At 35.1% G+C, this 24,770-nt stretch overlaps 1 pseudogene; it reads right to left on the reverse strand.

Moving 5' to 3' along the window:
- Window positions 1–18,374: 18,374 nt before the first annotated feature.
- LOC101409185 (olfactory receptor 8B3-like) lies at window positions 18,375–19,303 on the reverse strand (annotated as a pseudogene).
- Window positions 19,304–24,770: the final 5,467 nt, after the last annotated feature.

Consider the following 24,770-nt stretch of genomic DNA (forward strand, 5'->3'; position numbering starts at 1 on the left):
TTCACCAAAGCACTGTGCACCTTTCTTTCTGGTGATTTTAGGTTGCTTTCTGAAATGGGTGAGTTTGTGCATGGGCCTTTTAAGAGCTGGTTTTAATTTCGTTGTAAACCAGCTTTTTGGGGGGTACTCCCCAATGTTTTATGAACAGGCAAAGTCAGATATTATGCCACTCATCTCGATTGTGCTGGGTCCACAAAATGCCTATAGTGGGAGCGCTCCCTGGCTCAGGGCCCTGCTCCTCCAGGAAGGGCTGCTCCCGGGTCGCAGTGAAGCGCTGTGGCTTGTGCAGGTGGTGTTTTTTCTCTCCAGAAGGGAGTTTCTGCCTCTTCCACCTCAATTAGGATTGTCGTTTGTTGCAGGAGTTCCTCTTATCCAGTTTTCAGTTCTCTCTGACAGGTAATTTTTCCACAAGTAGTTGTAAATTGGTTGTGTCCACGGGAGGAGGTGAGTTCAGAATCTTCTTATGCAGCCATCTTGACTTCTTCCTCTGTCTTTCCATTTCTTTATGTCTTCTTCAATTTCTTTCAATAATGTCTTATAGTTTTCAGTGTATAGGTCTTTCCTCTCCTTGGTTAAATTTATTCCTAGGTGTCTTATTCTTTTTATTGTGATTGTAAATAAGATTACATTCTTGACTTCTCTTTCTGTTAGTTTGTTATTAGTGTATAGATATGCAACTGATTTTTGTATGTTGATTTTGTACCCTGCAATTTTGCTGTAGCTGTTGATTATTTCTACTAGTTTTTTGGTGGATTCTTTAGGGTTTTCTATATGTAGAATCATGTCAGCCACAAACAGTGAGAGTTTTACTTCTTCCTTTCCAATTTGGATCACTTTTATTTCTTTTTCTAGCCTAATTTCTCTGGCCAAAACCTTCAGGACTATGTTGAATAAGAGTGTTTAGAGTGGACAGCCTTGTCTTGTTCCTGTTCTCAGAGGAATGGCTTTCAGTTTTTCTCAATTAAGTATGATGTTGGCTGTGGAGTTGGCATATATGGCCTTTATTATGCTGAAGTACTGTCCTTCTATACCCATTATATTCAGAGTTGTATCATAAATAGTTGTTGCATCTTGTCAAATGCTTTCTCTGGATCCACTGAGATGATCTTGTGATTTTTATTCCTCATTTTGTTAATGTGGTGTATCACATAGATTTACTTGTGGATGTTGAACCATGCCTGCATCCCTGGAATAAATCCCACTTGATGGTGGTATATGATCCTTTTAATGTATTGTATTCAATTTTCTAATATTTTGTTGAGGATTTTTGCATCTACATTCATCAGCAATATTACCCTGTAATTTTCCTTTTTTGTGTCGTCCTTGTCTCATTTTGGTATCAGGGTAACGTTGGAGTCATAGAATGAGTTAGGAAGCATTCTGTTCTCTTTAATATTTCCAAATAATTTTAGAAAGAGATGTATAAAATCTTCTTTGAATTGTTAGTATAATTCATCAGAGAAACCAATTGCTCCTTGACTTTTGGTTTTGGGGAAGTTTCTGATTACTGATTCAATCTTTTTACTTGTAATTGGTCTATTAAGATTCTCTATTTCTTCTTGATTCAGTTTTTGGAGGTTGTATGATTCTAAGAATTTATCCATTTCTTCTAGGTTATCCAGTTTGCTTGCACACAGCTTTTCATAGTGTTCTCTTATAATTCTTTGTATTTCTGTAGTATCCATTGTAATTTTTTCTCTTTCATTTCTAATTTTATTTATTTTAGTCTTTTTTTCTTAGTGAGTCTGGCTAAGGATTTGTCAATTTTGTTCATCTTCTCAAACAACCAGCTCTTAGTTTCATTGATCCTTTCTATTGTTTTTTCAGTCTCTATTTTATTTATTTCTGCTTTGATCTTTATTATTTCCCTCCTTCTGCTGACTTTGGGCTTTATTTGTTTTTCTTTTACTAGTTCTTTAGGTGTAATTTAAGATTACTTATTTGAGACTTTTCTTGTTTGTTTCTTACCCAGCATATTGTTGGGTAGGCCTGTATTGCTATGTATTTCCCTCTTACTACCACTTTTGCTGCATCCAAAAAGAGTTGGTATCTTGAGTTTTTATTTTCATTTCTCTCCCAGTATTTTTTTCTTTCTCCTTTGATTTTTTCATTGCTTCAATAAGTTTTTCAGTAGCATGTTTTTAGTTTCCACAAATTTGTGATTTTCTCAGCTTTTACCTTGTAGTTGATTTCTAATTTCAAAGCTTTGTGATCGGAAAAGATGCTTGATATGATTTCAATCTTCCTAAATTTATTGAGGCTTGTCTTGTTTCCCAATACATGGTCCCTCTTTGAGAATATTCCATGTGCAATTGAGAAGAATGTGTATTCTGCTGGTTTTGGATGGAATGTTCTATATATATCTATTAAGTCCATCTGATCTAGTGCTTCATTAAAGGTCCCTGTTTCCTTGCTGACCTTCTGTCTGGATGATCTATCTATTGATGTAAGTGGGGTGTTAAGTTCCCCTACTATTAGTGTGTTGGTGTCAATTTCTCCCTTTACTTCTGTTAATAGTTGCTTTATATACTTTGGTGCTCCTGTGTTAGGTGCATATATATTAATAAATGTTATGTCTTCTTGGTGGAATGTCCCTTTTATCATTATATAATGCCCATTATTGTCTCTCATTATCTTTTTTATTTTGAAGTCTGCTTTATTTGATTTTAGTATGGCTACACCTGCTTTCTTTTCCTTGCCATTTGCTTGGAGTGTCATCTTGTGTCCCATCACTTTGAGCCTATGTTTGTCTTTAGAACGGAGATGTGTTTCCTGGAGTCGGCATATTGTTGGGTCTTATTTTTAATCTATCCAGGTATTCAGTGTCTTTTGATTGGTAAATTCCATCCATTTACATTTAGAGTCATTGTTGCTATATGAGGGCTTAATTCTACCATTTTATCTCTTGTTTTCTTGTTGTTCTATATTTCCATTTTTTCTCTATCCTTGTTTTTCTGTCTGCCTTTTCTGTTTGGTTGTTTTCTCTGATGATTTTCTCAGTTTTCTCTTTATTTATGATTTGTGACTCTGCTCTGACTTTTTGTTTAGTGTGTACCATGAAGTTTGTATAAAAAGATGTCATAGATGAGATAGTCCTTTTTCTTGTAGCCTGTTATCTCCATTAGTCTATGTAGGTTCCATCTTTCTTTTTCCCCTTCTATGTTTTTCTTGTCAAAACTATTCTTATTTGTGTTGTGATTTGTGACCAAATTGAAGTGTTTATAGTTATTTTTGATGCTTTCATTCCCTTTTTCTTTTATGTTATAATTAAGTGTTTGCCTCACTTTTCTGATATACAGCTGAAATTTTCTGATTTTGTCTATCTATTTATCTCCTTACTCAAAGCCTTGTAAAGTTTGCCTTTTTGTTTCAGGTAGGAGAACTCCTTTCAACATTTCTTGTAGGACAGCTCTAGTGTCAATGAACTCCCTCAGCTTTTGTTTGTCTGGAAAAGTTTTTATTTCTCCGTCAAAATTGAAGGATAATTTCACTGGATAGAGTATTCTGGGCTGACAGTTTTTGTCCTTCTGTATTTTAAATATATCATTCCACTTTCTCCTAGGCCATAAGGTCTCTGCTGAGAAATTTACTGAAAGCCTGATGGGAGTTCCTTTGTGGCTTATTTTATTCTGTCTTGCTGCCCTTTTTCACCGTCATTGACTTTTGACAGTTTTAGTATTATATGCCTTGAAAAAGTTCTTTTTGGATTGATGTAATTTGGAGTTCTATTAGCCTCATGTACTTTTATATCCAGTTCCTTCCTCAGATGTGGGAAATTCTCAGATATTATTTGTTTGAATGAGCTTTTTGCTCCTTCCTCCCTCTCTCCTCCCTCTAGGATACCTGCAATATTTTTGTTTTTACTTTTCCTAGTTGATTGGATATTTCTCAAATAATTTCTTTTTTTTAAATATGTCACCCCTCCCCTGACCATTGCAGGGTGGGGCTGCTGCCATGCTGCTGCTGCCACCCCTCAGGCATTAAAGTGTGTGTGCATGCATACACACAGGTCTGCCACCAGCTTCCACAAAGAGGGTGTTCATGTGAGTGTGGGACTGCTATCACCTTCCATTTCCAATGCCATTTGGGCATTTGCATGCACACAGGGCTGCCACTACTCACTGCCACCACGTTCTGGGTGTTCTTATGCATACAGGGCTGTTGCTTCTGCAGGCATTCAGGTTCACAGGGCCAGGCTGCCCTGGCCTCCACTCACATCACCCTGGCCGCTGTATGAGGATCCACAACCTAGATCTCTGCTAACAGAGGAGGGGGAGAGGGCTGCTCCCCTATTTCCACTGCTTCCCGGAGGCCTAGTCCACACACTTTCTGATGTACCTGCCTGGATCTCTTAGGTGTCCTTCTGCTTTGTAGGGAATCCTCTATTGGTCAATGGATGTCTGTTTGGTTGTAATTTAGAGAGGACAGACAAGGGTAACATCTCACTCTGTCATGATGCTGATGTCATTCTCTTGTTGAACTTTTGATTTGAAGTCTATTTTGTCTTATATTAGTATAGCCACCCATGCTCTATTTTGGTTATTTGAATGCAATATCTATTTCCATCCTTTCACTTTCAAGCAATTTGTGTCTTTGCATCTAAGTTAAATCCTTTGCAAACAGCACATAGTTGGATTTTTTTTTATCCATTCTGCCATTCTCCATCTTTTTTTTGGAGAGATTAAGCCACTTTCATTTAAAGTAATTACTGATGTGGAGACATTTATTTCTACCATTTTGCTATTTGTTTTCCACATCTTATAACTATTTTGTCCCTCATTTTTGGCATTACTGTTTTTTGTGTGTCTTTAGCTAATTTATTTTGCAGTGAAAATTTTAAATTTCTATTTCATTTCCTTTTGGGTATTCTCTAGATATTTTCTTTGTGGTTACCATAGGGATTATATTTAGAATGTTAGCACTATAACACCGCTAGCACTATAACACTCTAATTTGAATTTATGTCAGTTAAACTTTAACAATATACACAAAATGTATTCTTTTACACTCCTTCTTCACCCTTTTTAGTGGTTGATGTCATAAAATTACATCTTTTTACATTATGTGCCTAAAACATGAAGTAACAACTTATTTATATACATTTATATACATTATACATTTGAAGAAAATAAAATGTGGATTTACAAACCAAAGTTACAATAATACTAGCTTTTAGACTTATAGTGATTTTTTAATGTATTAGTCTCATAAATAATGTAGATAACAAAAAGTGGCATTACCAACCATTGTAACAATGATACCAGCTTTTAAAATTGCCTTTGCATTTATATTTACTGATAACTTTATTTCTTCATACAGCTTAGAGTTACTGTCTAGTGTTCATTAGACAAGGCAGGTTCCCTTTAGCATTTCTTGCAGATCAGGTCTAATGGTAACAAACTCCTTCACCTTTTGTTTTTCTGGAAATGTCTTAATTTCTCCCTCACTTTTGAAGGATAGTTTTGCCAAATATAGAATCTTGGATGACAGTTTGGGAGGTTTTATTTAACACTTTGAATATATCAGTCCACTGCTTTCTGACCTCCAAAGTATCTGCTCAGAAATCTGCTGATAATTTTATTAATAATCCCTTGTATTTGATGTGTTGTTTCTCTCTTGCTGCTTCCTAGGGTTTCTCTTTGTCTTTGCCTTTTTAAAGTTTAATTATAATTTGTTTAGGTGTGAGTCCCTTTCAGCTCAACTTTCTTCAAATTCATTTGGCTCATTGGATGTTTATATTCATGACTTTCATTAAATTTGGGAAGTTTTCAGGCAGTATTTCTTCCAGTAGACTCTCTGATCCTTTGTCTCTCTCATGTCCTGGGTCTCTCAGAACATTTATGACAGACATCTTGATGGTATGCCATATATCTCTTAGGCTCTGTTCACTTTTATTCAATTTTTTTTCTTTCTGTTTCTTGTACTCGATAATTTCCATTGTCCTACTTTCAAGTTTACTGTTTTTTCTTTTGATTTCTAAATTCTGCCTTTGAATTCCTCTAGTGAATTTTTTATTTCAATTCTGCACTTTTTGGTTCCAGAATTTCCTTTTAGTTTCTTTGTAGGTTTTCTATTTCATTATTGATATTTCCATTTTGTTCATAATTCATTTTTTACTTTCCACAAATCATCCTTAGTTCTTTCAGCCTTTTTAAACAGCTGTTTTAAAGTATTTGTCCAGTAGATCTGCCATCATCTCTTTTTCAGTGACAGTTTCTGTTGATTTCTTTTTCCTTTGTATGGCTCATGCTGTCCTGTTTTATTGTACCTCTTTTAATTTCTTGTTGATAACTCAACATATGAACCTAATAATATGGTAATTCCGGAAATCAGATTCTCCCTCTTCACCAAAGTTTACTGCGTTTTTTTGTTACTGTTTATTTATTTTGTTTTATTGTTATAGATGGCATCTGTACAAAGGATCATCCTGAGATACTAAATAAAGGTCATCTCAGCTTTTTCTGAGCCTACACCATGCTCTGTACATGTATAAAGAGATTCGAATTTCCCCTGTTTATACAATTGCTTTTGAAATTCCTAATTTGTAATATCTTGCTCCCAAAGTTGAAAAAGTGAAAAATTAAGGGAGAAAAAATGGGCACTGGCCTTTAAATCAACTGGAAGTTAATCCAGCAAGAGGAAGAGGTGTTTGCAATAATGGGAGGTGATGCAACAACAAATGTCACCCACTTCTTTCTCTGTACCTCTGAGATCAAAAGCAGCAGCGTCAATCAGAGCACAGACCTCGGGTATTTGGAGGTCAGGGTCCTATTTGTCCACCATGTCTCCCACAAGCTGTAGGCAAGCTTCTCCCAGAACACATGAATAACTCTCTGCCACGGGGCTGGAGAGTAAGAGATGGGCAGTTATTACCATGCTAAGAGCTTAAATTGACCAAAATTAACTAGAATTTACTGTCTGTCCAAGCCTTCCCTGGAAATTGCAAACCTTCAATAGACTCCAGAGTTTCAAAATAGTTACATCAGATGGATTCTGCAAGCGCAATTGTTGTCCAAGCAAGGAGACAGATTACTGGTACTTTGTACTCTGCTGTTTTCCCAGATTCCTCCTCTTTTTCTTTTTTCTCAGTACATCCTTTTCCTTACAGCTCTCCTCCAACTCATCACTGCTAGTTATTCATGTTTAAACCTAGCATACACACTCCCATATTGTCTTATTTGTACGTCATACACTGAAATGCATTCATATGAGTTATGTCCTTGATTTATAAACAAACATTTTTAACCTCATGTTTTTGTCATTTAAAAACACATCATTGATGGGGCAGGCCTGGTGGCACAGCAATTAAGTGCATGCGCTCTGCTTTGGTGGCCTGGGGTTCACAGGTTTGGATCTTGAGCACGCACCAACGCACTGCTTGTCAAGCCAGGCTGTGGCAGCATCCCTTATAAAGTGGAGGAAGATGCACACAGATGCTAGCCCAGGACCAATCTTCCTCAGCACAAAGAGGAAGATTGGGAACGGATGTTAGCTCAGGGCTTGTCTGCCTCACAAAAACAAAAACACATCACTGAAGTCTCTCCAATTTTTTGCATTATAGACGTATTAAAACATATCCATCCACTCCATATTGATGGAAATTCACTGTTTTTCCAGTGTATTTGCCATCAAAAACAATGCTAAAATAATACCCATTATACATACATCTTTATATGATGGTACTTTTATTTCATTAAGATTAATTCATGGAATGTTGTCCTTCAGTTTAATGTATATGTTCAGCTGGGCTTCCCAAAGGCTATTAAAATTCACATTCCCATAGGTTATTTATGAAACAATCTTTCCCTCTCTCAGCATTTTTAAATTGCATTCTCCTAAATATTAATCAACTGGAGTATCTTTTGTAACTTTGTAAACTTTTGTAATTTGCTTTTCTGGGACTTGTATATTTATGTCTTTTTCTCATTGTCTGTAGGTTTGTATCTCCCTTCTTGTCCAATTGTATAAATATAATCTATATTAATCCTGTATCTCTCACCTGCATTTAAATTCCTTGTTTTCTTTAATTTTTATTTTTATATATTTTTCCCCCAAAGCCCCAGTAGATAGTCGTATGTCATAGCTGCACATCCTTCTAGTTGGTGTATGTGGGACGTGGCCTCAGATGGCCAGAGAAGCAGTGCATCGGTGCACGCCCGGGATGTGAACCCGGGCTGCCAGCAGCGGAGCGCACACACTTAACTGCTAAGCCACGGGGCTGGCCCAAATTCCTTGTTTTCTTAAGTTTCTGTCAGTCCACTGTTTTGCTTAAGTATCTATTACAAAAGAAAATTTTAACATTTTTATAAAGTCAACTACTTCTACATTTACATACATAATATATACATAACTACCCCACATATCACAGCTATGATACTACAACCTTCATTTGAGAAAGAATTGCCTCATACTAGCATTACTAAAAGGTTCCTTAACTAGATGACTCATGTAGTCTATTTCCAACACAGCAGGCAAAATCATCTTTTTAAAACATAAGTCATTGTGTTTTAATTTCCTGTGCTTCATTTCATTCAGAGAAAAAGCCAAGTTTCACAATGGCCTACAAAAGTCAACATGATTTTGTCCCCTGTTATATCTCTGCCATCCTCTTCAACTTCCTCTCTCACGCCTTTCATTCAGTATAATATCTCTTACTGTTTTGCACGTATATCAAAAATATCACCTTAGAGGTTTCACAGATTGCTCCTCCTTAAAAGCATATTTTCCCAGATATCTACTTAAAATGTCACTGTCTGAATGAACTAGGATCCATGTCAAATTTATCTTTGCATTACCAATATTTAATATATTTCCTGACACAAGTTTTGTCCTCTGGATACTTTCTCCTTCTTAGATGCCATGGAGTGTGGGTGGGGATAACTATGAGGCTGTCTCGATTTTAAAATAAAGTTTAATTTGGTTAACTCTAAAATATTTTATTTGAATAGATTGCTTAAGAGCTACTATTTAAATCAATAACGTATTTTTATTTTAAAATGACAGAAAATGTATTTGTCATAAGGCTGAGTGGTTTCCTGGAGGAATAAAATACATATCCTAGTATCTGACATTCCAATATTTTCTCATATGAGACTCTAATGCAGAAAAAGGAGAAAGAAAGATGACAAATATTGTTGATTTCCTTTGAATTTCCTGTTCAATGTCTTCTTTATTTTGATAAAGTTGCTTGTAATCTTGTGCAACTCAGGAAGTCAATTTTTAAAAGTAAAGATTCTAAGTATGGATACATATCAGGCCTTACAGTTGTATATTAAAATATTAACAAGAGGACTAAGTCAAATTAGAGTGGAGGCAGAAAGGGTGAAATTATGAAATGACCTGGATGTGGAAACTCAGCTAATTGGTAAAAATAGATATAGCTAAATTTAGTGATGTGTAAGTAAAAGTAAATTCTAAAGCTTAATTTTTTGTCTTTTCACTTCATAGCTTCTAAGGATTTTACTAATGCTTGTATTTGAATAATTAATATATTCTGATTTTTAGGGGACAACAACTGTTTTAAATCTGATGAATATCAACACTTAATGCTCCCAAATAATTCTAATGTGAAAAAAATATATAATCTGAAAGGACTAAATCATGAAGTCACATATTCAAACTCTAATGAACTCACATTACACACAAAAATTCGTGTGACTCATTATTTGCCCCTGACTTCTCCATGCTAGCAAACTCTGGTGAAGCAGGGGAATCTGATCTCCAGAGTTATCACATTATTAGATTCAAATGTCCAGTTTTCAACAAAAAATCAGAAGACATACAAAGAAATAAGAAAGTATGGCCCATTTAAAGGGAAAAATTAATCAACAGAAACTGTCTCAGGAAAAGACAGGGTGGCAGATCTACTAGACAAAGACTTTAAAACATCTGTCTTAGAGAGCTGAAAGAACTAAAGGAATATTTGAAGAAAGTCTAGAAAACAATATATGAAAGAAGTGGAAATATCAAAAAAGAGATGGAACACTTTAAAAGAAGAAAAAAGAAAATTCTGGAGCTGAAAAGTACAAAAAAATCAAATGAGCATCTGGACAGATGCAGAAAAAGCATTTGACAAATTCAACATCCATTTGTGATAAAAAAAAAAAAAACCTCTCAACAAGTTATGTCCGAAAAGAATGAAGCTCAACATAATAAAGGCCATACATGACTAGTAAAATGAAATCATTACACTCTATGATGAAAAATTGAACACTTGTCCTCTAAGATCTTGTACAAAACATTCTTTCCACTTCTATTCAGCATAGTAGTGGGATTCCTTGCAGACTAATTAGGAAGGATAAAGATATAAATGGCATCCAAATGAGAAAGGAAGAAGTAAAATTGTCTCTCCTTATATATGGCATGAACTTATATATAGAAAATTCTAAAAACTCCACCCAAAATGTTAGAACTAATAAAAAAATGAAGTAAAGTAGCAGGATGAAATATCAACATACAAAAATTAATTTCATTTCTTTGTACTAACAACAAATTTAGAAAACATTTGTAATAGCATCAGTAAAAGTAAAATACTTAGGAATAATTTTAACCAATAAGTGAAAGATCTGTACACTGGATACCATAAAACATTGATGAAAGAATAGAAGACATAAGTAAATGAATAGGAAGAATTAAATTGTGAAAATCTTCATACTATTTAAAGTGACGTACAGATTCTTTGCAATCACTATCAAAATTCCAAAGACGTTTTTGACAGAGATAGGAAAAAAATTTTATAATTCATACTGTACCACAAAAGATCTAAAATAGCCAAAGCTATCTGAGAAAGAAGAGCTAAGCTGGAGGCACCACACTTCCTGATTTCAAACTATACCACAATAGTAATCAAAACAGTATGATACTTGTTTAACAACAAACACATAGACCAATGGAACAGAATAAAGAGCCTAAAAATACAGCCATGCACGTATGGTCATCTAATCAACAATGTCACTAAGAATACAAAATGAGGAAAGAATAAACTCTTCAATAAACGGTGTTAGGAAAACTGGATATTGACATACAGAGGAATGAAATTGGACCCATATATTACACCACTCACAAAAATCAACTCAAAATGGATTGCTTTAGATAATATGGACATTTTTAGTTATGTTTATTCTTCCAATGCATGAGCTTGGAATATCTTTCCAATTCTTTATGTCTTCTTCAATTTCTTTCCATAATATCTTATAGTTTTCTGTGTATATGTCTTTCACCTCCTTGGTTAAATTTATGCCTAGATATCTTATTCTTTTTGTGGCAATTGTTAATTAATTGTATTCTAGATTTCTCTTTCTGCTGGTTCATTATTAGTGTGTCAAAATACAACTGATTTTTAATGTTGGTTTTGTACCCTGCAACTTTACTGTATTCATTGATTATTTCTACTAGTTTTTTTTTAATGGATTCTTTAGGGTTTTCTATATATAGAATCATGTCATATGCAAATAGTGACAATTTTACTTCTTTCTTCCCAATTTGGATGTCTTTAGAGTCAATGCAATCCCAATGACATTATTCACAGAAATAGAACAAAGAATCCTAAAATTTATATGGAACAACAAAAGACCCTGAATAATCAAAGCAATTCCGAGAAAAAAACAACAAAGCTGGAGGTATCACAGTCCTTGAATTCAAAATACACTACAAAGTTATAGTAATCAAAACAGTGTGGTACTGGCACAAAAACAGACACACAGTTCAATGAACAGAATTGAGAGCCCAGAAATAAAACGACACATCCAAGGACTGCTAATCTTCAACAAAGGATCCAAGAACATACAATGGAGAAACAAAAGTCTCTTTAATAAACGGTGTTGGGAAAACTGGACAGCCACATGCAAAACATGAAAGTAGACCATTATACTACACCACACACAAAAATTAACTCAAAATGGATGAAAGACGAATGTAAGACCTGAAACCATGAAACTCCTAGAAGAAAACACAGGCCATATGCTCTTTGACACTGGTCTCTGCAGCATCTGTTTGAATATCATATCTTCTCAGGCAAGAAAAACAGAAGAAAAAAATAAAAAAAATGAGACTACATCAGACGTAAAAGCTTCTGCACAGCAAAGAAAACCAGCAACAACATGAGAAGACAAGGCACAAAATGGGAGAAAATATTTGCCAATAATATGTCTGACAAGGGGTTAATTTCCAAAATATATAAAGAACTCATACAACTCAACAACAACAAGAAAACGCAGTCAAAAAATGGGCAGATGACATGAACAGACATTTTTCCAAAAAGAGATAGAGATGGCCAACAAGCACATGAAAAGATGTTCAACATCTCTAATTATTAGGGAAATAGAAATCAAAACAACAATGAGATATCACTTCATACCACTCAGAATGACTATTATTAAAAAGACAAGAAATAACAATTGTTGGGGAGGATGTGGAGAAAAGGGAACCCTCATACACTGCTGGGGGGAATGAAAACTGGCACAGTCACTATCAAAATCAGTATGGAGATTTCTCAAAAAATTAAAAATAGACATAACATTTGATCCAGCTATTCCACTCCTGGGTGTTTATCGAAAGAACATGGGAACACTAATTAGAAAAGATATATGCAACCTGGTGACATCACGGCATTATTCAAAATAGCCAGGACATGGAAGCAACCCTAGTGACCATCAATGGATGAATGGATAAAGAAGATGTGATATACATATACAATGGAATACTACTCAGCCACAAAAAAGACAAAATTGAGCCATTTGTGAGACTATGGATGGACTTTGAGGGTATCATGCTAAGCAAAATAAGACAAACATATGAAGACAACTACTGTATGATTTCACTCAGATGTGGAAAATAAACAAACAAGCAAACACATAGATAAGGACAACAGATTGGTAGTCCCCAGAGGAGAAGAGTGTGGGAGTAGGGCAAAAGTGGTAAAGGGGCACATAGGTATACTGATGGATTGAAACCAGACTTTTGGTGGTGAACACAATGCAGTCTATACAGAAGGTGAAATATAATAATGTACACCTGAAATTTACACAATGTTATAAACTGATGTGACATCAATAAAATAATTAAAATGTAATGGATTAAAGATTTCAACATAAAATCTGAAACTGTGAAACTGCTAGAAGAAAGCATAGATATCTCCTTGGCATTGGTCCTGGCAAAGATTTTTTGGAGATGGCACCAAAAGAACAAATAAGAAAAACAAAAATAAATAAGTGGGACTATATCAAACTAAAAAGTTTCTGCACAACAAAAGAAACGATCAATATGAAAAGACAATCTATGATTTGGGAAAAATATTTGTAAACCATATATTTAACAATAGGTTAATATTCAAAAAATATAAAGAACACATACAACTGAATAACAAAAAAGCTAGCAACTCAATTAAAAAACAGACAGAGGAACTGAATACACATTTTTCCAAAAACACATACAAATGGCCGACAGATACACAAAAAAGTGCTTGACAACACTCATAATCAGGGAAATGCACATCAAAACCACAGTGAGATATTACTCCATGTCTGTTAGAATGGCCATCATCAAAATAACAAGAGATAGTAAGTACTGGTGAGGATATACAGAAGAGGGAATCCTTGTACAGAGTTGGTGGGAATGTAAAATTGATATAGCCATTATGTAAGATAGTATTGAGATTCCTCAAAAAGTTAAAAATTAAACAGTAATCCCACTTCTGGGTATATACCCAAAGGAAATTAAATCTGTATCTCAAAGAGATATCTGCACTCCTATGTTCATTGAAGCATTATTCACAATAGCCAAGATATGGAAACAATGTAAATGTTTGTTGACAGATAAATGGATAAAGAAAATGTGGTAAATAGATACAATGGAACACTTTTCAGCCTTAAAAAAATATTCTGTGGTTGGCAACAACATGGATGGAACTGGAGAACATAATGCTGAGTGAAATAAGCCACACAGGATAAATAGTGTATGATTTCACTTACATGAAGAATCTAAAATTGTCACAGTCATTGATTTTTCTTTGGGAGAGAAAGTGGAGAAGTAACAGTCAAAGGCTGCAATGTTTCAGTCATACAAGTGTGATCTCATGATCTAAGTTCTCGTGATCTCCAACACAACATAATGTCTATAGCTAACAGCACTGTGTTGCATACATAAAATTTGCTAAGAGAGTAGAACTGAAGTGTTCTTATGACAAAAAAATAATAATTAAAGAGTGGGAGGAAATTTTGGGAGGTGATGTGTATGTCTATGGTCTTGATAGTGATGATAGCTTCACAGGTAAATACTTATCCCCAAACTCATCTGGGTGATGACATTAAGTATGTACAGCTTTTTACACATCAATCATGCCTCAATAAAGTGGTTTAAAAAATAAAAGAAACTTAGGAAATTATGAAAAGCCTTTTTTTTTCTTTTTTTCAGTAAGAGGGTGTCAGAAGGTTCTTGCCTGCAAAATACAACTCCAAATTACAAATCCCATTGAATCTTTGTCTCAGCAGACTATACCAGTTTGATAACTCCAATCCAAAGATTCAAGTCAGAATTCTGCCTTTTCACATTTGTTCCCACAATCAGTGATAAGAAACTCTTTTCCTTGGCCTTTAGTTTATGTAATTGTCCCTTTCTAATTTTAATCTTTTTTGTTTCATTTATCTTTATAATTCCTAGCAATAACTAACAAAATGTTCATTTTCACCACTTTATGACCATCATATTTTACCATCACTTTTATAAATTAAATCATTTATTTTGGTTCCATGCCAAGTTCCATGTAGTGACAAGTTTATAGAAAGTTAATAACCGTGATGATTGCATTATGAGCACAAACATGCAAAGACCAAGAGCCAACTACTTATTCACTCTGCACTTTACTGGACAGAGACCACCTGACCTCCATATCCAGATTCAGGCCCCTCCTGGTATCCAGGAACAATGCTTAACCAGACAAGTGAAATGTAAAGTGCTCTAACCCAACATTCTGGGATTAGACACAAAGTTGGTCATCTCTAAACTTGAATTACAATTGTGATACCTCATTCTGATTCAGTCATTATCTTTTATAACACTCTGGCAATTGAAGCACAGTGTTTTATCTATGTCTAAATATTTCTATATTTATATATTCTCAAATTCTTTTAATCACAGAGTTATTAAATATAATCTCTGAAGAAGTTCTTTAAGGAAAGATTCTATGAACAAAGTAGAAAGTGTTGAGAAAATTAAATTATATGGTATGGAATGAGAACTATAAACTCTTTACTATGCCATTAAACTTAATATAATGTTATATTCCTACTACAAATCTATAAAATGAGATTGTACATTGACTCTCCTCCTCCCACAGACACTGGTGGAAATTCTTCATTGACTGTGGTAAAGGGATTATCTCTGCCCTGGACTGGTCTGGAATATTTTGTACATTTTACTCGACCTCTGGTGGTTTTTTCTGTGTGAGCCAATCTGTACTAGGAAGGCTGTTCCCACATACTTGGATTGTTATTCTCAATCTTTATTTATGGATTAGTTTAATGTTCAGTTAAGTAGAAGTATAATCAAAGTTTTGTGACCTGGATTTACTATAAAATTTATCATAAATACATATATAAAAGTCTATAAAATATATACTTCAAATGTCTATTATAAAATGAACAACTTATAATCACCATGCAGATGTGTAAATAGATTACTGCCAGCATCCCAGAGCCCTCTATGTGCCCCTACTTGATGGTAGCTCCATCCATTCTTCTATTCTCCATCGTGACTCTGTTGCATTCCCTTTCTGACTTTTCTTTATAGCTTTACACCTAAATAGGGCCTCATTGTCATTTGCATCCAGCACAAAGAGAGTGTGGAAAGGACACACCATGGCCTTGGAATAGTGCCCATAATGTATAGATCTCAGTCGCATGCTACATGTACTGCAAGAATGACTGGGAAATGTGTGCTCTGGAAGAAGAGGTGAACAGCTAGCCAACTCTTCCAGAATGGGCTAATCATACTGATGTCTACCAATATCATTGATGTGAAGATTCAATAAGAACTTGAGTGGAAGAGCTTACCATTGGCTCTGGCACTTAGTAAACACCTATTAACAGTAATGCTTACTATAGACTACACTTACGTGTTTTCATTCATTGCCTAGGGCAGTATGAAATAAGAATATATCCACTAGTATATTCATATATTCTAAATTAGACAATGGCTGTCAATAAAATGTGAAAGTTTATAGACACTTTCTTATCTGAGTATTTTGCTTTCAGTTGCATTCAGAAGCATTTTTATTCACTGAAACAATTGTTCATATTTCACTGATTTTTAAAATTATGGAAAATTTTGTCTAATTTTTAAAAACCTGATACATTTAGAGTCAAAAGACCCCAGTCCTAGTCTCAGCTCTACTACATATAAATTGTGATCTAGCCAAGCCATGAACATCTCTGGCATTAATTTCATTATCTATGAAACGGGAACTAGGATCCTCTTCCCCATTTACCTCCCAGCTCTACCATGAGGAGCACATAGAGGGACAGACGTGACAGTGTAGAGAAAACTGCAGCACTACTTCTAAGAGCAATTGTATCACCCTGTACATTCTCTATATTAATATTTGAAGTGGGTCTATTCAACATTATGCCAGAGAGAAACTTTAAACAACCCAGGTGATTCCAGCAGCCCTTTCACTCACTGAGGAAGATGGGAGTCTCTGTCCCAGAATATAAAACTTCCCAACACTGAGTGAGATTTTGCTGCATAAATTTAGATTTAAAGGTGCGTATTTTTTAGAACAAAGCTCTGCATATAAACCTACTATTTTATCTGGTGTTGAGCCAAATATATATTGAAACATCCCAAAGCTAGAAAGAAAAACCAACTGTGCCAGACTTATGGAAAAACACTACGTCTGTTCCCAGCATGGACATCAATTCTCCGCAGTCAACTTTCAGTAATAGTTTTGAATACATAAGACTGATTTTAGATGCTATTCATGTGTAGCATGTAATTCCTCTATGTTGTAATATGAGAATCCGCCTTTATATCTTTCTCTTAGTGTGGCTTATTTATGTTTGTGACATACAGCACATTATACACATTGCCAGAACCTTAGTAGGTATAAAATACATTGTTTGTTTATTGTTTTTACATAATTAAATAGATAACTGAATCAATAACCAATTCCTCTTGCTTGATTCAACAAATACTTCCTGTTAAGCCCTGCCTCTCTGGAGCTGGAACTTGGAACCATGTATCTGAATGTGCTTGCAAAGATTAAATGTGGATCACATGCCATACAGTCAATGTTAGGCAGCGATCTCATAAAATACAAGCCTTGAAGACACCGTGTGTGTGTGTGTGTGTGTGTGTGTGTGTGTAAGGAGGCAGTGCAAAGAGATGTGGAGGATGGAGGTTCAGGAATTACAGGATATAGAACTCAAAACCCCTTTTACTTCTGGTTTTCCTTAGCTTTTTACACAGTGCACCCTGATCATGCTCATTCCAAACCTGACCCTGAGCAACGATAGCGGCTCGCTCAGAGAAAGTTTACATTAAAGAAATTCAGCATGTAGTTGGGAAATTTTCTTTATGGTTTAACTAAGGGGACCCTTCTCTGTTATTGCCCAGAATGTCCACTGAATTAGAAAAATGCCCTTCCTAGTACATAGGAACAGGCAAATCCCATGGCTTACCTGTTTGACTTTCAGCTGTGACAACTTCAATAGAATTACTCTTTCTCTCATAACACCTTTTATCATATTTCATATAACAAATAGAACAAAAACCTAGAAATAATAACTCTATGCTGTGCATATAAAACACCTGACTTGTTTCCTCTGACATATCCCTCCTGTTTGAAAGAAGTTCAAATAGCTATATAGTCCTTAAATGCACTAAATAAAAAACTAAATTAAGATGCCGGCCCAGTGGCTTAGTGGTTAAGTTCGCATGATTCTCTTCAGCAGCCCCTGGTTCACAGATTCAGATCTCAGGCATGGACCTACACCACTCTCAGCTATGCTGTAACAGTGTCCTAAAACCAAAATACAGGAATATTGGGGCAGATTGTAGCTCAGCAACAATCTTCCTCAAGCAAAAAGAGGAAGATTGGCAACAGATGTTAGCTCAGGGGCGATCTTCCTCACCAAAAAAAAAAAAAAAAAAAACAAAAACGCGAAAACCTAAATTTTGTCTTTTAAAATTTTGCCACCCCTAACTTTTACAGTCTATCTATTCATCTGTTTTTCTGGTTAATCTCTTCCAAAATAATCTAAAAGAATGGAACTTAAAGAAAGAATATTTTTTTCTGAAGAGAAACATTTCATTGTATTTTGAGTCACATCAAGGAATCTCCCTGTCCTCTGACTACCTGCACAGAGAGACACTGATTCTAATCAAAATTTTCTGCTCCTCAGGGTTTTTCTAAGAGCAATTTTAACATCTTTGTTCCTCAAGCCATAGATTAAGGGGTTCATCATGGGAATCACATTGGTATAAAAGACAGAAGAGATTTTTCCCTCATCCATAGACACAGCAGAAGGTTTGAGGTACATAATTGCCCCTGATCCAAAGAACAGAGAAACAGCAATTATGTGGGATCTACAGGTGCTGAAGGCTTTGGACCTGCCCTCAATGGAGCTGATGTGGAGGATGCCGGAGAGGATGAAACCATAAGAGACAAAGATGGTGAGACTGGGCACAATGATGTTGATGCCCACCACAATGAATACTACCAGCTCATTGATGTAGGTGCTCGTGCAGGAGAGCTGGAGCACAGGGAGAATGTCACACAAATAGTGGTTGATGGTGTTTGCATCACAGAACGTCAGTCTCAGCATGCATCCAGTGTGGGCCGTGGCACCAGAAAATGCCATCAAGTATGAACCAAGCATAAAGTTGGAACGCACTCTAGGGGACATGGCAATGTTATACAAAAGTGGGTTACAGATGGCCACATAGTGATCATAAGCCATTGATGTCAGCAAATAGCATTCAGAAATGACAAAAAACAGAAAAAGTAGAGCTGAGTCATGCATCCCATGTAAGAGATAGTATTCTTGTTTGATAAGAAATTTGTCAGTATTTTTGGCGTAAATACTGAAGAATAGCAGAGGTCTATGAAGGACAAGTTAAAGAGGAAAAAGTACATGGGGGTGTGTAGGTATGAATTCAGCCCAATTAGAGTTATCAAGCCCAAATTCCCAAACACAGTGACCATATACATTACTAGAAACAGGAAGAAGAGGGGGAGTTGGAGATCTGGTAGGTCTGTTAACCCCACCAGAATGAATTCAGTCACCAAGGAACCATTTCTAGGAACCATTCTTCTCTAAGGGAAGCTGTGAACACAGGAGAAAAGTTTACATTAGAGAACAGCTCAGCTCTTCTTGCAATATCTCCTCCTATAAGAAAGTGTATACACTGGGTATACCTGAGACTAGCCCAACCTGGACCCATGGATCTGTGTTTACCATTATCATGACACTGACAGATGTGAACTTTCCCATAACTGGAGTTTTATTAAGCTAAATATAGCAAAGAGGGTCACAAACAACCTACAGAGAGAAGGCCAATGCTGCCATATGCAATCATAACTGCTGGGAAAACCTAGGGAGAAGGATGCACCAGGACAGAACCATCCTTCTCTCATCTCACCATTTCTTCACTCACTTAAGCCCCCCCTCCCACCGGTAAACTTGGAAGCAGCCACTCTAGCAACGTGGTAATGGCCTTTAATACAAGTTAGCCTTGGTGGACTGGGAATGAAAAAGATTGTTTCTAATCAAAAACTAAGGGACTGAAGTCTAGGAGAGGTTGAGTGACTGCCCATGTCACAGGGTAAAAGCCATAAATCTAGAAGAGTGAGAGTTCCATCCATGGAGAAGGAATGTGCTGACTAAGATACTGCACCCTCTGAGCCTCCTAATCTATGAACATTCTCTGATCTCCATTGAACACATTCCCCTGGCAGTTTCACTTGAATCTCAGGACTGCACAAAATGGGAAATAAAGTGGCAGATCTTATGTCCCTGACCTTCCTTCTCAAAACAAGAAGGACATTAATATAAACAGAATTCAGAAACTCACCTTCCTTAGGCCAGAAAACCTTAAGGCTCTGGTATTCTTGGTATTTACTCCCGTGGTCCTGGAAAGGCAAATTCAGGTTCCGAGGCTTTGTTTCCTTTGATTCTAAAAGGAGGCAGCCCAGACTTAATTTCATATATGCCCTGGAAATTCTTCTGAACTACAAATCACAATTTCTGATTATGACTTTGAGCCCTCTCAAGTAGCAGAGAAAAATAAACACTGTTTATTATTATCACATTTGCCACTTGATAGGACACAGAAGATTGAATTTGAGTTTATTAATATAGTGCACTTGATCATAAATAGGGGAGAAGCTTGCTCATTCTCTTCCCCAGGGAATAGATTCTATGTGTAAAAGAGAAATAAGGGAATTATACTTTCACTCTGGACCATGATCTCTCTTTAGTTCCTTAGGAACTCCATATATTAATCTAGTTTACACTTCACTCTAGGGATTTACATCCCGTAAAGCAGATGCAAAAGTAAACTCCCATCTTCCTATCCTCTTCATCTCTTAAAGAAGATCTATATGTAGGTTCTTCCTCTGTTTCTTCCCATATCCTAAATGGAAATTTTCCACAGAGTCTACATACAGGCTTATTCATTTCTTTACATGAAATTTTTCAAAAACTGCAGTAACTCAATTCAGTTGTTATCTGTCCTGGGTTATCTCAAAAAAAATTACTTTTTCTCTCCTAAAGTTTTTACTTCTAACCATCTACTGGAAATTTCAAACTAAGGAACCTGCTAGGCCTTTAAATATAATATTTCATTAACCGAGGTCATCAATTCCTTCTCATTCTAGAAAAGAGTGTAGGCTGTGGATTATAGGGCATGTGTTGATTCCTACTGCCATGCTTACTAACTTGGACATTTTATTAAACTCTCTATGCATCAGGCTCATAATTTCTAAAATAGTGATGATAATAATGGCAGCTCATTCACTGGATTGTTTTGATGATTAAATGAGAAAATTTATGTAAAATGGTTAGAACAGTGTCTGGCATTTGGTAAATAGTCAATTGATGTCAGCTGAGATTATTTATGTTCTCAAAACTTCTAGTAGATCCTTTGTCATAACATTCATCAGACATTTTTTTTCCATTTAATTCCCGTGTTTCCCCATAAAGTATAAGTTCTATAAGGACAAACATGTTGTCTGTCTTGTTTACTACTTTTCTCATGGTGCCATGTATAGTGCAGAGTACATAGTAGGCACTTGATAAATAATCCTCTAAATTATATTGTTCTCTGGTGAAAAACTTTCAGAATGTTTTGCACATTTCTCACATGCTAAGCAAGAGAGTCTACAACCACACTGACTCCCATCCATTTCCCTCAGCCACCACACAAGTTCAAGTACCTTTTAGGTTTTAATTGAACTGTACTGATGAATTTTAGTGGCCCCAACTATCATTCTAGATTTTTCCCACACACTATCTCTTATTTGGGCATATACACTGCTTGCTAGAATAAGTTCTGAAAACACAGATATGCGCTTCTAAGAAGTTTCAGCGGTTCTCAATTACCCAAGGGACAATTGAAATATTGCAATAAAAGCATTAGTATCAAAATAATGATTAAGTGTTAGATAAAATTAAAGAAGAAATCAAGTGAGAGTTAAATTTGTTAAAAAACTGTGAAAGTACTCATCTGGTTGCCTTAGTGTTTTGAGGGTATTAAGTATTGGGCAAACTCTTACTTTCTCAACAAATATAAAAAAGATAATGTGGGAGAATGTTTACATTTCAGAGACCACAAGAGTATAATCAACAAAAGGCACTAGCCAAGTGAACCAAAGAGTATATTTAAAATTTAAGTTTAAATCTGGACATATGCTCCTTTCTATCATCATGTTACGTTTTTTTCTCTTCAATGTTTACTGAAAGGTTGTAAGACTATCTCTCAAGATCTGTTAAAATAATATACTTTCAATTTAATATTTCAGGAATGTAACTTTTACCCCAAGTTATCAATTAGAAAGTTTCTTGCTTTAAGTTTCAGCATTCTCAGTTAAAAACTCACACAAAATAGGCACTTATTTTTCTCATGTAATAATAAAGCCAGAGGTACAGTGTCCTGAGGTTGGGTCAGCAACTAAACACTCCAAAGACCCAGATGGATACTTTCATTTCTCTGTCCTCAGATTGTCGTCCTTAGTCCTCAAGCTGTTCACATCATGGTCACAAAATGACAGCTATAGCTCTGGGAATCACATCTAAGGACAATTATATCCAAAGAAGAAAGCAAGAGAACAAGGCAAAAGACCTCCCCTCAAATCTCTCTCTCTTTATATCATGAAGTAACTCTTCTCAAAAAGCAAAAAGATGACTTCCCTTTAGTCTGGACTCTGCCTCACAGCCAGCCTAGATGCTAGGAGTACTGACTCAATGGCCATCTTCCATTTTTAGGCACCATCATGGAAGGAAGTTCCTGGAATTAGAAAGAAAGAGAGGAACATCTGTTGTGTAAGACACCAACACTGCCTGCTACAATCAAAAAGCTTTTGAAAGATGTTTGTAACAGGAAATTGTGCTTGTTCAATTTCACCATAGACATATTTCTTATTTTTAAGTGAATTTACTCTTTTGAGCTTTAAATTAACTCGGTTGCCTCAGACATTTAAACCATGTATAAATATATATATATGTAAAGTATATATATATATATAAGTAAATATTTACATGCACAATGCTTATATGAAGTGAAGGGAAAAGGGTATCATGCTATACTTAATAGAGAGGGTTCCCTCATTAGTCAAAAACTATCAGACACTCCAAACGTTCAAACTGCTCAGAATAAGGAGTGCCTCCAAAGGATATCAATGAGAAAGTAAAAAAAGAAACACTTAGAATGAAAGAAATATGTACAAATCATATATTCGATAAGGATCAAGTATCTACAATGCATAAACCACTATTCAGCTCAATAATGAAAAGACAAATAATCTAATTTTAAATGAGCAAATTAATCGAATAGACATTTCTCCAAAGAATACATACAAATGGCCAATAATCATACAAAAAGACGTTCAATATCATTAGTAAGCAGGGAAATGCAAATCAAAACCACAACAAAATATCACCCCACATACCTTAGGATGACTACAATAAAAAAGACAGATAATATTAAGTGTTGATGAGGCTGTGAAGAAATCAGAAACTCATACACTGATGGTTGGAATGTCAAGTGGTGGAGCCACTTGGGAAATCAACCTGTCAGTTCCCCAAAAATGTAATAACAGAATTGTCACAAGACCCAGGAATTTATTTTCTAGATATGTGACTAAGAGAACATACATCCACACAAAAACTGTAATATGAATGTTCATAGCACCATTATTCATAATAGCAAAAAACTAGAAAAATCCAAATGTCCATCAACTGATGAATGGGTAAACAAATATATATAGCCATGCAATGGAATATTATTCAACAAAGAAAAAAGGAATGAAGTACCTATATAAGTTACAACATGGATGAAAATTATGTAAAGCAAGAAAAGCCAATCACAAGAGACCATATATTATCCTATTCCATTACATGGAACATTCAAATGTATAGATACATTAAGTAGATTGGTGGTTGCATAGGGCTGAGGGTGAGAAAGTTGAGGGGTGTTGGCTAAAGGGTATAAGAAACTTTGGGGAATGGTAAAAATGTTCTAAAATTGACTGTGATTATGATTGTATAACTCTGTGAATAAAGTAAAAAACATTTAATTTTACACTTTAAATGTATGAATTGTAGAGTATATAGGTAATATCAAGGAAGTTGCTACCAGAAAAATAATAGTAAAACTCTAAAAAAAGAAAATGAAATAAAAGAGAAATCAGAAAACATTTTGAAGTGAATGAAAACATAAACACAACATATCAAAATACATGTGATATAAATATAGAGCTTACATGGCAATTTATAATACTTTAAGAAAATATTTATAGGCAATTTATAACCTAAACAAGACTGAAGACAAATAGCCTTCATAAATATGGATGACATTTTTTTTGTTTTAGCAAATTGAAACAAACAATATGTAAAAACAAAAATGCATCATGAAAAGTAAAGTTTAATCTTCGAAATGCAAGGTTGGTTTAATACTTGAATATTAATCAATGTAATTCACCATGTTAAAAGAGTGAAGAAGTAAAACTAAATGATTCTCCAAAAAGATGCAGAAAAAGATAAAAATCTATATGTAGAAGGGAAGGGAAGTTCCTCTACCATTGAAGGTCATCTACAAAAAAATCTATGGCTAACTTCACATTTAAAGGTGAAGAGTGAATCCTTTACTGCAAAGTATGGAAACAATACAATATCCACTCTTGCTGCTGCTATTTGACTTTGTATTGGAGGTCATAGATAATTCAATAAGGCAAGAAAAATAAATAAACGGAAGATAACGTTGCAAAGGAAAAAATAAGATTACTTCTAATAGAAAAAGACATGATGCTGTAACAAAAAAAATCCAAACAAATATAAAATAATCCTACTAGGACTCATAAAGGATTTTAGCATAGTCACAGACTATAAGATCAGTGTTATTTCTATTTATTAGCAATGAACAATTGGAAATTGACATTTTTAAAAAGGAGTACCATTCACAGTAGCACCAAAAATAATGAAAATTTAAGTACAAATTTAATAAAATATATGCAAGATCTGTACACTCTGAACTGCAAAACACTGAGGAAATAAATCGAA

Source organism: Ceratotherium simum, chromosome 7, assembly GCF_057802395.1.
Source record: "Ceratotherium simum simum isolate JZ-2026a chromosome 7, ASM5780239v1, whole genome shotgun sequence".
NCBI classification, from domain to species: domain Eukaryota; kingdom Metazoa; phylum Chordata; class Mammalia; order Perissodactyla; family Rhinocerotidae; genus Ceratotherium; species Ceratotherium simum.